The 14741-nt window shown below is 43.5% G+C and overlaps 1 protein-coding gene across 3 annotated transcripts in view; it reads left to right on the forward strand.

Annotated features, from left to right (window-relative positions):
* Positions 1-14741, forward strand: part of RASSF7 (Ras association domain family member 7) — a 122375-nt gene that overhangs the window by 41301 nt on the left and 66333 nt on the right. The window contains exon 1 of one of the 3 annotated variants that reach the window (XM_073347122.1): positions 7765-8056. The exons of the other annotated variants lie outside the window; for them this stretch is intronic. The gene's annotated coding sequence lies outside the window, so the exon portion shown is untranslated. Of the gene's footprint in view, positions 1-7764; positions 8057-14741 lie in introns of those variants that run through there. 3 annotated transcript variants of the gene reach the window in all.

The raw sequence follows: 14741 nt of genomic DNA on the forward strand, positions 1-14741 counted from the left end.
TCACAAGTACTGAGCATACACTGCACCACTTGCGATCAGAGGGTGCTGAAGCTGCTTAGCACATCCTGAAAATCAGACCCACAGTGCTTAATTGTAGAGTTGGGTGAGAAGTGGTTTTTTTCCCCATGGAAAACTTCAATTTTGGCAGAAATTCATTTTCCAAAATATTTGCTTTGGAAATGCTGGTGTGGTGACTCATGGAGACTGCAGTTCGGGTGCCTCCAGCTCCCATTCTCCTTTATAGACAGGGATCCCGCATTGTTGGACTACATCTCCCATGATGTACTGTGGTCTCCACAGTTGGAGAAGGGAGGCAGTCCATCATGGGAGTCCCTAGCCATGGTGCATTATGGGAGATATAGTCTGGCCATGTCTACAGACCTCTGTTGGTATAACTACGTAGCTCAGGGGTGTGAAAGATTCACATCCCCTATGCTGATGCAGTTATGCCAACCTTGCCCCCTGGGCAGACAGCGCTGTGTCAAGGGGAGAGTTTCACCAGTTACACCAGTGCAGCTGCACCACGGTAGCACTGTACATGAAGACAAGCCCTGAGTACCTTTCCCAGGCCTGTGGAAGAGCTCTGCGTATCTCAGAAGCTTGTCTCACCAACAGAAGTTGGTCCAATTAAAGATATGACCTCACCCACCTTGTCTCTCCAAAATAGTTGTTGAGCATAAAGACAGTGGTAAATACAGTTAACATTTGAAACCCATCTCAGTGGATAGTCTCAATAACACATCAGCTTCCAAGTTCAGTGGAATCGCTCATATGCATAGAGGTACTCATGTGCATAAATGTTCATAGGATTGGGGACTAAAGGACCATTTTGATCCTGAAACTGGTATGTTTTTATTTTATGGATCCTATAAGGTATCACACTGACCTCCTTTAGATTTTAGATCTCTTTTGGTTCTTGTTTTTTTTTGTTTTTGTTTTTTTAAATTGAAGAAGTCTACCATACCTCAGACCATTTAGTTTGGTTCTGATCAAAATCGTCCAAGTGAGTCCAAACAAAAACCAAGATATAAATCTTATCAGAATAGTCTTTTTTGTGTGTGGGGGGAGGCGGACGAGGCGGATACACTTCTGTTTCTTCTAGATTGTAAACTCTCCAGGGCAGTGGACTGTTTTATACTGTGACAGATGCGTTATCTGCTCTTAACAAATAATGAATAATAATAAATAGTAATCCAAAACAACAACAAAATTAATTTAAAAAATCACTTAAAGCTGCTGGGTGACAGGAATATACTAACCTATTGCATCACTTACAAACCCCAAGGGACACTGTAAGTCTGACACAGCTCACCCAACAGGATACAAAGTATTCTAGCCAAGTATAAAGTAATACATATGTAAGTATAATAATGTAATGCCGCCCAACAGTCCTGTAACCCGTCACAGAACAACCGCCACAATAACTAGGATCCAGCGTGAATACTATCCTTTCGCCAGTAATCTCAAAATAGAAACACACCACAAAAACCTTTCGGGGAATAGAAAAACACATAGAAAGTGTACATGTTCCAGTTAATGACACACAACCCCAGATTCTCTGTTGAACTCCACGCCCTTTGCACTTCTCAGGTATCACAGATGGAACCTCTGTCAGTTGTAAATAGCCAGTGGAGAATTTCCCTTGTGGAATTCCCCCTGCTGCTTTAAAGCTCCTGAGGTAGCTGCCCCCCACTGTCCAGCAAGGGATGGGGAAGGGGAAGGATGTGTCAGAGATGCTTCATAATGCTATGCTGGTCCTCCGCTCGCTGCTTTAACAAATGCTGGCACTGGTGGCGCAGAATCAGAGTGCTGGCAATTAGCTCTGACGCTTCCCCAGCAGCAAATTGTTGGCCCACAATAGAGAATCCAGCCCATGCTGTTTAGTAACAAAGGGCCTGGTCCATCCCTGCATTTCTCTAATGTCATACTGGTGTTATTCCATTGCAGTTGTACCAAAATAAAGTAATTTAGTGGCGAATCAAATGCAAAGTATCTCTGGTGCGGGGCGGGGGGAGATGAGTTTTGGATTATTTTTTGTAATCTGTTGTTTGCTAAAATCAGATAATGAATTTGGCACTGTACCTTTCCTGGAGAGTTAACAATCTTGGATCCCAAAGCTGCAAAGACTTAGTCATGCTTCATGTTAAACATGTGACAGTAATCTCATCAAACCCACTGACTTTGATGAGATGATTCAGATGCTTAATACTAAGCATGTGCACATGAGCCTTGGCAGGATCAGGGCCTAACAGATACATAGAGGATCAGAGTCTGATACACTTGCACCCATTGAGTAGTACCTTACCCTCAAGTAGCTTCATTGATTTGTGGAATCAGGTATGAATCCCCAGGAGTAAGCGGTTCAGAATCTGGCCCACAGAGAAGATATTTAGATTGTAGGTAGATATTCTATGTAGATACTGATATTTATGTTGTGGGCCTCATGGAAGAAATGGGTCTTCTGAGTGAGAAAATGGTGAGGAGAAACTACAACATCCACAGCACCAGGGACCTTCTACTATAGTCCTTCACCACTACTATAGCCCTTCACCATGCTGGGAGGCACCTGTATGTTCCCAAACCTCCTTTTCTCCTTGTATCATGTTTGTTAAGTTTGTAGTGGGTAGACTGCAAAATACCTAAAATGAAGGGCCTGCCCCACAGTCCTTTAGTCAGGTCTCAGATCTTTTAAAGCTCTAATCCTTAACGGCTTTGGCAGATGATTGGAGTTTAGAAAACATCAAGTAGGCACATTTCATTCCAGGCAGTTCCTCTCTAAACAGAGATTATTTTCTCAAACCCCATGTAGATCTCTGCGAAGAAAGGCGACAGTTTTATGGCACAGCCCTATCGTTGGAAAAACACAGGCTTTTAATTATTTTTATGAAGCAAGTTTATCTTGCTGTGCTTGATAGTAACTCCCTGTTGGCCTTTTTACTCAGTAATAATCCAAATCAACATGCTGTAGGGATTTCCCTTAAAATTCACAGACTAAAGCCTGTAATTAAGGAATCTGGAATCTTATAAGCCGCTGTGATATGATCAGACTGATGTTTTGTAACCCTGGTTTGTGGAACATTTGAGCTGCTTCTCTGAGCAGTGCTGATAGAAAACTTTCCCATATGCCTACGTGAGCCATGTGGAGTCTGAACAATCTAAAACTAGCTCACTCTCACATTGAGATAATTCTCAGCTGATCATGGGCCCAGTCCTGCAATCTTTGAGTACAAACTGCTTTGATACAGAGAGGGGAGGATGAAGGAAGAAGTTGAATAAAAATATATGGCCTGGTTCTGCACTACTGAAGTCAATGCAATTTTAAAATCGACAAAGAAATGCTTTGTCCACGCAAATAGCCTGTGGAACTCATTGTCACAAGATCTCATTGCTCCCAAGAGTGTAACAGGATTTCAAAAAGGACTGGATATTTTTATGGATAAAAAGAACATCCAGAGTTGTAGTAGCAAGGCTGAAAAAGAGAGTTTGGGAGGGATATAAATCAGTCAGTTTATGGGCACAAGCCAGCCCCTCAACTATGGAGTTTAGGAGAAAACTTTGTTTGAAGACAGATTATGCTATAACCACCTACTGGAGGGTTTCTTACACTTTCCTCTGAAGCAGCTGGTACAGGCCACTGGCAGAGACAGAATACTTGTCTAGATAGAGTCATTCAAATCCTGTACGGCAATTCCTGTGCTCATATTGGAAGTCTTCCAACTGACTTAAAAGTAAGCAGCACTGGACCCATAAGGACTCCAGGTGCACTTGGTGAAAGTACCAGCTGATTAGCTGGCAGCAGCTCAAATGGTGTAACAGGTTGTTTTCTTACAGGTGCAGCTTGGATTACAGCAGAGCACTCCCCCCTTGTGTGGTCATATCAGCTTCAATTACTGTTGTCACCTGGTTGCCAATGAGGCCCTGAGCTTGAGTTCTCTGTGTGTGTATTATCTCAGCCATTGTCCTAGAGCTGCTTTGTTTAAAGAACCATTAACCTTTTATGGCCTTGAAGGATCTGAACCTTGGGATTTCTTTAGGCTTTTAAAAAGTTACTATTATTAGTCAATGAAAGTGGATGGCCAGCAATACTGTGACATAGAAAGCAGAGGAAGATTCACCAGGAGTAAAACATCAGAGAATATTTATTGACTTTGAAATGCTAACCGAGGAGATTTATGGTTACACTGCAGGACTGGGCCCTTGATACTAACTCTGCATAGATTTAGCATTGGAGGAGAAGAAGGTGGCCTCATAATTGATTTCTGTACTTAACTATAATGCTTAGCTGCAAGTGGGTGCTGGGTTTTAATTCTAAAACAACTGGTCTATAACACTAACTTTGAAAAGTGAAATAAACCTTCAGCACTTTGTAATGAACAACAGCATTGTATTCACATTGCTCTTTATGTATTGTTTTAACGGAGAAGCTGGTGTGCCAGTTAACTTCGACTAGAAAGGGATTTGTTTTTTAAATTGAAATGTGGTGTGCTCATAAAAGGTGCTAGCTTTACAGCCCTGGAAGCTGAGGAAGTTTTAAGCAGTGTTGTAGCCTTGTCAGTCCCAGAATATTAGAGAGACAAGGTGGGTGAGGTAATATCTTTTATTGGACCAACTTCTTTTGGTGAGAGAGACAAGCTTTTGAGCTTACATGGAGCTCTCTTAAGCCTTCACAATGCAGTTGGTAGTGCAACGGCAAACTGCTTTGTCTACGACAGGAAACTGGAATGGTCATTTTGTACTTGGAAACCGTAAAATGGCCCAGGTTTGCTGTGGTTCACAAACATAGTCTGAATTTTCAGTTTTGGAGTGAAACCCAGAAGTAGGGGAATGTGGGCTGGTTTGGGATTTCTTTATGGTTCCACATAGCTCTTCTCAACCCTCCCCCCATCCCCTGAGGTGGGAGATGAGGTGGAACAAAGGCCCTACAATGAACAAATAACAGGAGGTGATTTAAGATATGTAGGATAAATAACGCTTTCCATGACAGGTCAGTATTTTTTCTATTAACTTTTTATTAAACTTTAAAATACACAGAAAAACAAACATTATAAATGGTATATAAACTTCTCATAATGTATTAGCCATGTGCTAGCTAACCTTAGCTATACATTAAACATTTCAGTACATATATAATATGAATGGTAAAAATCATATTAGTGTAGGACTTGAAGGGACCTCGAGAGGTCATCTAGTCCAGTTCCCTGCACTCACGGCAGGGCTAAGTATTATTTAGACCAGGGGTAAGCAAGCTGATTTGCAGAGGCACTCACACTGCCCAGGTCCTGGCCACCGATCCGGGGGGCTCTGCATTCTTAAACATTTTAAAAACCTTATTTACTTTACATACAAAAATAGTTTAGTTATATATTCTAGACTTATAGAAAGAGACCTTCTAAAAACATTAAAATGTATTACTGGCACACGAAACCTTAAATTAGAGTGAATAAATGAAGAGTTGGCACACCACTTCTGAAAGGTTACCAACCCCTGATTTAGACCATCCTTGACATCCTTGTCTAGCCTGCTCTTAAAAATCTCCAATGATGGAGATTCCACAACCTCCCTAAATTTATTCCAGGACAGGAAGTTTTTCCTAATGTCCAACCTAGACAGCTCTTGCTGCAATTTAAACCCATTGCTTCTTGTCCTATCCTCAGAGTTTAAGGAGAACAATTTTTCTCCATCCTCCTTGTAACAAGCTTTTATGTACTTCAAAACTTTTATGATGTCCCCTCTCAGTCTTCTCTTCTCCAGACTAAACAAACCCAATTTTTTCAATCTTCCCTTGGAGGTCATGTTTTCTAGACCTTTAATCATTTTTGTTGCTCTTTTCTGGACTTTCTCCAATTTGCCCACATCTTTCCTGAAATGTGGCACCCAGAACTGGACATACTACTACTGTTGAGGCCTAATCAGCGTGGAGTAGAGTGGAAGAATTACTTCTCATGTCTTGCTTACAACACTCCTGCTCATACATCCCAGAAGGATCTTTGCTTTTTTTAGCAACAGTTACACTATTGACTCATATTTAGCTTGTGGTCCACTATGCCCCCCAGATCCCTCTCCACAGTACTCTTTCCTAGGTAGTCATTTCCCATTTTGTCTGTATGCAATGGATTGTTCCTTCCTAAGTGGAGGACTTTGTATTTGTCCTTATTGAATTTCATCCTATTTACTTCACACTGTTTCTCCAGTTTGTCCAGATCATTTTGACCAGTTTGATATGAATCAGTTATTTGTATTACACAATTTACAGTTTGTTTATAAAGAAAAATTATTAAGATAACAAAAGAATAGAAGCAAAATTCAGAGGAGGGGGATAGAGTTGTGGAGAGAAGGAAGTGGGCAGAGAGGAGGGGACAGGTCAGAATTTCTGATAAGAACATATGAATGGCCACAGTGGGTCAGACCAGTGGTCCACCTATCTAGCCCAGCAGTCACAGGCTAGGGACACCCAGAGCATGGGGTTGCGTCCCTGACCATTTTGTCTAATAGCCATTGTTGGGTCAGTCCTCCGTGAACTTATCTAGTTCTTTTTTGAACCCAGCTATACTTTTGGCCTTCACAATATCCCCTGGCAACAAGTTTTACAGGTTGACTCTGCATATTATGTGAAGAAATACTTCCTTATCTTTGTTTTAAACCTGCTGCCTATTCATTTTATTGTGTGACCCATGGTTCTTGTGTTATGAGAAGGAGTAAATAATGCTTTTTCTCCACACCATTCATATTTTTTAAGACCTTTATCATCTCTCCCCTTAGTCATCTCTTTTAAAAGATCGGGAATTTTCAACTTGGAAATCTCTCCTCATATGGGAGATGCTCCATCCCCCTAATAATTTTTGCTGCCCTTCTCTGTATTCAATTCAAGATGGGACAACCAGAACAGCACTCAGTATTCATATGTGGCTGTCCCATGGATTATTATAGAGGCATCATGATACACTGTTTATTATATATCCTTTTTCTAATGGTCCCTAACCTTGTGAGGTTTTTGACTGCCACTGCAATTGTAGCTGATGTTTGCAGAGAACTGTCCACACAGTGCCTCCAAGATCTATTTCTTGAGTGGTAACAGTTGATTTAGACCCCCATGATTTTGTATGTATAGTTAGGATTATGTTTTCCAACATGCACTTACGAGCATTGAATTCCATCTGCCATTTTGTTGCTCAGCCACCCAGTTTTGTGAGATCCCTTTGCAACGCTTGGCAATTTGTTTTGGATTTAGCTATTTTGAGTAATTTTGCATCATCTGCAAATTTTGCCATGGGTGACAATGATAATGGTGGGAAAGAGACTTTCTCAATGGAAGGCCACCCCTTGACTTGAAGGGAATGCAGATCAGCCCCCCCCCCCCCCGGATTTGAGTGTAGAAAAGTAAGACATTTGAAAAGTGCAGGAGGGGACCTTAAAATCCCAGGCTTTTTTTTAGTGAGGGGACTAAGCCACAGGATAAGGAACAGGATCTGGATTTGGAAGACCCCAGGGCTTGGATCTGTGGCCTTTTGGGGGAGTGGGAGGGGGCTTTTAAAGATAGGGGCATGTGGCCAAAATTGGAGTGGGGTAGGAATTTGACCCCCTCCCCCCGACCCAACGAGTGGGGGGGTGCTCAGCTGAGGGGCTGGCTGAGGAGCCTGGGCCAGCAGCATAAGCCTCTGGCTTTACACAGATCCCTGCCCACACCTGCGAGCCCTGGCAGGGCAGGGGGCGGGGCCGGGCCGGGCCGGGCCGGGGGGCGGGGCCGCGCCGTGCAGAGGGAGGCTGCAGGTTGCTCAGACCTTCGCAGCGAGGAGTTGCGGCTGGAGACGCCGCCGCCGCCTGAGCTCGGGCGATCGCCGCTGCCCCCCGCCACCGCGCCTTGGAGGCGCCGGAAGAGGATCGGGCCCGAGCTCCCCGCAAACAAGTTTGCAAAGGGGAGCGGAGAGCAGCCGCCGCCTGAGCTCTGTGTGTGTGCGCGGGGAGGAGGCGCTGCTCCTGCGGGCTGGGTGAGGTGCTCTGCCAAGAGGATTTGCTTTGCTGCGTCTGTCCCGGCTTCTGGGAGAGGAAATTCAGCCAGGTAGGTGCAGCTGCTGCTGCTCGGCGATCGGTGCCCCCGCTCGCCTCCCTGCTGTCCTGTCCTGTCTCCCCCCCTCCCCCCAGGGCGCAGCCCACATCCACCCAGCGTCCTTCCTTTGCCCCCGGCCTCTTAGTGCAATGACTGTCCCTCTTGCTTTCTCCTGTGGCCCCCTGGCAACCTGCTCCATTATTTTCTCCTCCCCGGAGGAAACCTCCTTTAGCTCTTTCTTTAAAATACTTTATGTATTTTTTTTAAAAAAAATTTCTCTGTGGGCTTTTCACCTGGCCTGCCTTCTTGTGTGCGGCTCATTCCGCTCCCCACATGCCACTCTTTGAGGTCTAAGTCCCCTTTCATCTCCTGGGCTGTTTTTAGATGGAAGTGCAGCCTGCTGTGAAATCAGATTATCTGGAGTTTCTGGTTTATTCTTCTTAAGGCAGAGGAGAGAGGGACACGGCTTGGGGGTGGGGTGGTGGAGGAGGAAATTCATTTATTCTTCTATAAGTACTAAAAAGTTCTTAGCCTAGCCTAGGAAGAGCTTTTAAATACAATCTGTTGAAATTAAAGCCCAGGGTGGGAATTAAGACATCAACAACAACCACCCACCTACATTTAATGCAGTGGATTGTCTGTCTGAAGCGATTTGCATGTGGCATAATCAGCTGCGGCTCAGAGACATGCATGCTACACCTTGTGTTTGGCTCACATGTATTTAACCTTTTACTTGCTGTCTAGCCAGCTGTATTCCCTCCCCCCCCCCCCCCGCCAGTCACTCAGGGTTGGTGCGTGAATAGAAGATTGTACCATTGGCAGACCTAACAAATGAATAATTCCATTGTATGTGCCGGCTCTGTGCCCCGAGACAGCCAATTGTCACTATCTCTGACATTCAGGAGATTTTGTGCCACCCCGGAATGGGTACAGGTGGCACCGGTTGCCGCAGGTTTAGCTTTTGTTGTGTAGGTAATTGTATTTACCCTCTCTTGGGCAACAGGATTTTCAGTTGTCTCACAGCTAGTTGTTAAGTTAAAACCAATACCGTTTTATGGCATAACTTCTGCATGGAGGGTTTAAACACTTCTTATGTGTCTTAAGTGGACCTGTTGTGGTTTTTGGTGAACAACAGATCTCTTTTCCGTCCACAACTATTTCACTCCAATGCCAGACAGAGCAGTAATAGCAGAAATATTGGGGAGAAGGTGAGACCAGTGCAGCCTAATACAGGTACTGTAAAATCTGCAGTGAGAGGTGAAATGGCCCCCTGAAGCTGTGTCCATTTACCTTCTTTAATGGCTCTTTCCATTAAGACACACTACAGCATGCCATTGTACCTGTTCTACAAGTCTGTCTTCCTTGCTGCTGCTATGGGGCTTGTCCTGATTCCCTTCTATTCTACTCCTTATTGTCCCAGGCAGTCCCCTGGGTTCTGTTCCCAGTTCTGACACTGACTGGCTCTATGACTGTTGACAAATCCTTTGACATAGGTGGGCAAATACAAAGTAAAGCACAGTGGAAGGACTAATCTGAATTACTCCTGCACCTTGTATTCTAAATTAATTGTAACCCCTCAGGAGAAGAACCAGGGTGTCAGTGTGGACAACTCAATGAGAACTTCTGTTTAGCATGCAGTTGCAGTAAAAAAATAAAAGCAAACAATGTCAGACTGCAGAAGAAATGGACTAGAAAATAAAATTGCAAATATTATTATTTTAATATAGAAACCAATGCCCTTGCCCTGTAAATGTGCCACAAGATATCCCTGATAACAAGAGCTTAGACTTTTAAGTCACTTATATGAACAAGAACTTCCATAGTCCTACCTTCTTTGCCTCAGTCTTTGTCAAATGGGTATAATACTGAGCTATTTCCCAGGTTGCTAGTTAGATTCTAATTAACATTTGTAAAGTGCTCCTGATTTTCCCAGATGAAAGGTGCTATAGAAATGTAAAAGCTTTGTTCATCCATCTGACTATGGGCTTTCCAGACCCTTTATCCACACCCATGATCACACTGTCTGATCTTAGTCTGAACAATAACCTATGTTTCAGTAGCTCTGTCCCAGTTTTGAAAAAGTTCATATTTTGGTGTGGTTTATGATATAATTGCGGGTGTTTTTTAAAGCCTTTCCATTGCTAATTTAATGGGTATAATTTATGCTTAAGATGAAGACCTGACATGTCAGGTGTCCAGAAGTGAGTATTAACGTGGTTGGTCTACTAGGCACTTATAAAAGCTTTTGGGGAGGAAGAAAATGGTTATGGTACTAGATGGGAATCAGCAGATCTGGGTTAATTGCTGGCTCTGCCACAGATGCCCTGTATGACATTGAGCAAGACGCTTAATCTGTCTATGCCTCAGATCCACCGTATGTAAAATCAGAATAATAATGTTGCTTTTCTCCATTCTTTTTGTCTGGCTGATCTATTTAGATTGTAAATTCTTTGGGGCAGGGACAGTCTTTTACTATGTACAGCAGGTAGAATAATGGGGTTAATTACTCTCATAACACACAAACCCTGATCCTGGAAAACAGTTACATCTGTGTTTAACTGTACTACCTTGAGTAATTCTGTAAAGCTAAGCCCGTAAGTCTTTGCAGGGTCCTAATAATAGTCACTAATGTGTGTCGATCCTAGTAGAAATACTTTTGCTTTATGAAATTAATATCTTTATATGTTTCCTTCAGTCTTTCATCTTAAATGAATAAACAAACTCAAACTGATCATAAATCTTTACTGGTAGATAAGGAGGTGTAATATTCTGTGGTAGTGCCCAGTGGCAACAATAAGGATGTGCTAGGTGCTGTACAAACATGCAGTAAAACACTGTCCTCTCCAAAAAGCTTGCATTGTAATTTAATTTAGGAATGTGAAGTAGGTGAGTTAGTTTCTGTGTCCCTGCTGCATTGCACTTCCCTGAAAATAAGAAATAGGTAGTACCTGCTGGGATTAGCCTTGGGCACTTGAGAAATAAATTGGGAGCAGTCAGTCCCTCCAGAGAAATGGTAGGTTTTCATTTTATTTGAAAATTCAAGTGGGCAGAGTATAAATGCGCAAATGCCATTATTTTTTTCCTTTGAAGTGAAATAACCTCTTAGCGAGGCCAGCTTCACGGGTATTATAAAAAAAAAAAAAGGGGGGGGGGAGGGAAGACACGATCCAAATCCTGAGATCCCGTGATTTGTTTGTCAGCTTCAGGCGCAGTAATGCAGCTCCCATAAAAATTGAAATCTCTTAATGACAGCTCAGGATAAAATGACTTGGTGAGCTGTGCAAACTGTCCTAGCCATGACCCTCCTGGCATTGGCAGGGTTCTAAGCCCATTTACCATCTGCACAGCAGTGGCAAAAGCTACTCTCAAAAATGCATCCGATGAAGTGAGCTGTAGCTCACGAAAGCTTATGCTCAAATAAATTGGTTAGTCTCTAAGGTGCCACAAGTACTCCTTTTCTTTTTGCGGTTACAGACTAACACGGCTGCTGCTCTAAAAGCTACTTTGTGCTTGTCCTTGTGCTGTTTAATGTTATGAGTCAGCTTAGGCTCCCCCCCTCCCCCCCGGTGCAGCTGGACTTGAATTGGAGCAGCAAAGGCATGTGGGATGAATAAAAAATCATTTTAGGTTTGTCTGTGTCATCTTGAGTGATATTCTATTATAAATAATAAATCCCTTAAACACTGCACATGAGTTCAAGTGGAAGCACTGTATTTTTGTCTGTCTTGGAGGCTTTAGTTGGAGCACCAGAGTGGAGTCAGTTCTGATGTAGGAGGGTTCCAGCTGGGTGCTGGAATGATCTCCGTACAGCATCTCCATCTCTACAGTAACAGAGATGAAAAATTTCCCTGTTTGAGCTGGGTGCCGGGCTGGGCTGTTGTGGGGACCACCCTGAGTTGAGCAGAGGGTGGGCTTGCTGGCTGGTGGAAGGCATGTTCGGCGGGGTGGGTGGATGAACTGAAGCTGGCATGGCCGGAGTAGCCCTAGAAAAAGGCTGGTGTCTTCTGTATGATCCTTTTCCTGTTACTGCCAGTTCAAGGAAAGATGTAAGCTTTGAGGTTTCTCCAAATCTCTCAAGTACACATTGCCTAGGAGGAGCTCTTGGGACCTGAGAGAGTCTTGAGTGGTGGCGAAGTTTAATAGAAATTGGCCAGTGTCCGTGTTTGCATCATTCCGATTCTTTCCTTCTGCAGAGTATGATTACGCTCATCATGTTTTTTCATCCTTAGTCCATAACATGTTTCAATAGGAATAAACTTGCCTTTTAATTTCCCTTGCCTTGTGACTGTTGCTTATAGTTACAAAAAACAGCGGTAGGCTGGTGGGGGGAAGGAGCTGCCCTTTGATAGGATACTGTTATAGGGACATAGAGGAGGCCACTTAGCCTTGAGCACTTCATTGGAACAAAGTAAGTGTGTTTGGCAGCATAAACAAGCTCAGTTATCACCTGCTAGAAGTAACCACCAGTATCCTTGCTCTGGTCAGTTTGGGGAGCGGGGGGAGCTGGTTTTAACTCTGGTTCATTGTCCGTGCAATAGTGTTAGAGACAGGGCAGTTCTACAGTACAGAATTAAATCACTATTACTAGGTCGCTTGGGGGGTGAAAGATCCACTCTCCGAAGTGACAAAGTTATACTGATCTAAGCGCTGGTACAGACAGCACTCTGTGGCCAGAAGAGCTTCTCCTGCTGATAGAGGTACCACCTCTCGCGGAGGTGGATTAACTATACTGACGGGAGAGCTCTCTTCTCTTGGCATAGAGCATCTTCATTAAAGCACTACAGTGGTGCCGATGAAATGTAGACCTGCCTAGAGCAGCTGATCCTCAGAGGCACTGAGAACTCCACTTCCCTTAACTGCCATTTGAATTTTGGGTGCTGGCACTTCTGAGAATCAAGCTTATAGTGTGTTGTTTGGAGTGAGGTGGGAAGGAGAGTGATTGACAGCGTGTCCCAAAAGGGTGGGAAGGACTTATCAGAAATGAGTTTGCATGGATTCAGTTGGGGAGGGGGAAGGATGTACTGAAGGTTTTGATGTGTTCATGGAAATGATCCAAAGAGGCATCTCTGAGAAGATGTAACTTTCACCACTCCCTCCAATAACACAGCAGACTCCTAGCACAAATGCTACAGGATTCTGTGATGCCAGTAAGCTCTGGGATAAGAGAACTTTGGTGGTCCTAGTGTGGTAACCTCTGAAGAAAATTGTTTGTGCAGTCATAACTTGCAGTGGCTTGACACCTTGAGCTGTCAGCAGAGGAACACTGGGTTGTGCACACTTCCATTCATGTTTCCTCCTTGTTCCAGGAAAATTCAAGTCACTGTACTTGGAATCCTCAGTGGGGTACTGGGGATGTCCCTAAAGAAGGCTACACACAGTCACTTGTACAAGGAAAATGGGGGCTGGATGGAAATTGTGTGTGCATGTATCTTGAAAGCTTTATTGGAAGTGTATGGAGGGTAGAAGGTTCTCTCTTAAACCCACTTGCCCTGGTTATGTAGCAGTGTTTCTCATCCCATTAATGAAAAGGCATGACTCCCAGAGGGCAGGGGTGTGCAGGGCAATTTTGTAAGACATGGTGGGAGGCCTCAGATTTCACTTATTTGAAGACCTTTTGCCTGCTGGAATTCCAGGAATCCTTCACTGTGCTTTGCAGTGCTGCTCTCTCTGTCACAGATATCATGGGCTCCTCTGGGATGTCTTTAAAATAACCCCTATCTTATCTCTGAGCATGATATCTTGTTGACCTTTCAGCTGCCTTTTTTTTTTTTGGTAAGTGTAGGTTTTACTAAAATCTTTTTTCCTTCCTTAATAACAAATTTATGTGAAACTAGCCCTGCTTATTAATTGGATGCCTTGAGCCCATGCTTAACATGGCTGAGAGAATTGAGGCTTCCTTACCAACTGTAAATACGCTTCAGTCCTGCCCTGTGCTTCCCTTGTATGTCTTGTGCATGGGGAAGAGGAGTGAGTGGTTGTTCAGAACGGACACACAATGTTCATGTATGTGCAGACTGAAGATTTAAATCCAGTTCTCCAGGCAAACAGCAACCCACAGCTCCTCCTGAGTCCTAAGAAATGTATCTGTTCCTAAATATCTGCAGATGGCTTGGGTAAAAAAACTTACAATATGAAAAATCTACTGCAGAACTTGCTGGTTGTGTCCAAATCTTCTGGCAATTGGCTCTGGCTACCTGGCACAATGGATCCAGCACAGTATTTGATTGAATGATCTGAGGATGCAGTGCCCAGTGCTCTTTCGGTTATTATGCTGTTCTGCCTCCTTTTGGTTTAGCACAATGAACTTCAGAGTCTCAGATGTGACCTGCAAAGGCCTTAGATGACCAGATAGCAGACTGAGTTCACTTTTTAGCGTTAAGTTCCATTTTTCTGCTGTTCTTGGTATTTTTATTCTGCATTGTTGTTCTGATTTTCCCCATTGCCTCTGGGCTTGTGTACACTAGGAAGTTTTGCAACATAACTATAGCAGCATAGTTAGTAGAAATCCTTCCCTAGCATAGAGGCAATTCTACCAGTATAAAAGTATTTATACAAGGATATCTTATGCTGGTTCAGAAAACAAAATAGGCTTTAATGATGTAAACCATCTATTATGTACTGGTAGAACTGCGGGCACGCTAGGGGCTGTACCTGTATAATTATCTTTTGGTTTTTTGGGTTGTTTTTTTTTTAAAAA

Source organism: Lepidochelys kempii, chromosome 6 (assembly GCF_965140265.1).
Source record: "Lepidochelys kempii isolate rLepKem1 chromosome 6, rLepKem1.hap2, whole genome shotgun sequence".
Taxonomy (NCBI): domain Eukaryota; kingdom Metazoa; phylum Chordata; order Testudines; family Cheloniidae; genus Lepidochelys; species Lepidochelys kempii.